This window comes from Schistocerca nitens, chromosome 7 (genome assembly GCF_023898315.1).
Source record: "Schistocerca nitens isolate TAMUIC-IGC-003100 chromosome 7, iqSchNite1.1, whole genome shotgun sequence".
NCBI classification, from domain to species: Eukaryota; Metazoa; Arthropoda; class Insecta; order Orthoptera; family Acrididae; genus Schistocerca; species Schistocerca nitens.
Genome location: NC_064620.1, coordinates 471,038,286 through 471,039,438, shown reverse-complemented (window position 1 = coordinate 471,039,438; position 1,153 = coordinate 471,038,286).

Here is a 1,153-nt window from a genome sequence, read left to right as displayed (position 1 = left end):
GTATATTTTGGTATGTGCTTGCTCGTCAGCTCAGTTGGCATCCATCCGTGACCGGGCGAACGTCTCTGGGCGTCTGGTTTTTCAATATTCGAAATTGAAATGTGTGGTGCAATCGAAAATCCCGCCAGTTGTTAGGCGAGGTCTGCGGTTTTTGTTGGCAAAAAGCCTAAAATCCATAGAAATTTATCGCAATCTGTGCAAAGTGTACGGAAACAACGTAATGACTGAATGTTCTGTCCGGAAACGGTGCATTCGGTTTAAAAATGGCCGAACCAACCTTCATGATGAAGTGAAGAGTGGACGCCGGAGCATTGTGACTGATGATCTTGTCGCTAAAATTGATAAACGATTCGTGAAAACCGTCGCTTCACAGTAACGGAACTTTCGCTTTGTTTTCCACAAGTTTCACACTCTTTGTTGTTTGAAATTATCACTCAAAAGCTAGGCTACCACAAATTTTGTGCACGATGGGTGCCAAAAATGCTTACAGATCGCCATAAAGAACAGCGAATGGGGGCAACATTATTTCAGGAGGCCTACCACAAACATGGTGATTCATTACTTGATCGAATCGTAACCGGTCACGAGACTTGGTTGATACGCCTCAATTGCGAGACAATAGACACATAAAGTGGGGGCTCACAAGGCTCCCCCAAAAACCAAGAAAATGTTTGCAAACCTTGTCAGCAAGGAAGTTGTTGGCAACAGTGTTTTGCGATAGGCAAGGTGTGTTTCTTATTGATTTTCTCGACCGTGGAGCAACCATAAATTCTGCCCGGTACTGTCAAACTTTGCACAGCCTTAGAAGAGCAGTTCAAAACAAACGCAGAGGAAAGCTCACGTCCAAAATTCTGTTTCTGAACGAGAATGCCCGACCTCACACGGCAAACTGCACTAAAGAACTCCTTAATTCATTCAAATGGGAAATTTTCCCCCATCCGGCCTACAGCCCTGATCTTGCACCAAGCGACTTCCACTTGATTCCCAAGATGAAAAACTGGTTTGCAACGCAGTGGTTTGATGACAACGCGGAACTCCAGGAGGACGTGAATCACTGGCTGAAGTCTCAGGCGGCAGAATTTTACGACTAAGGTCTTTCAAAGCTTGTCCACCGCTATGATAAGTGCCTCTAAGTGTTTTGTGACTATGTGGA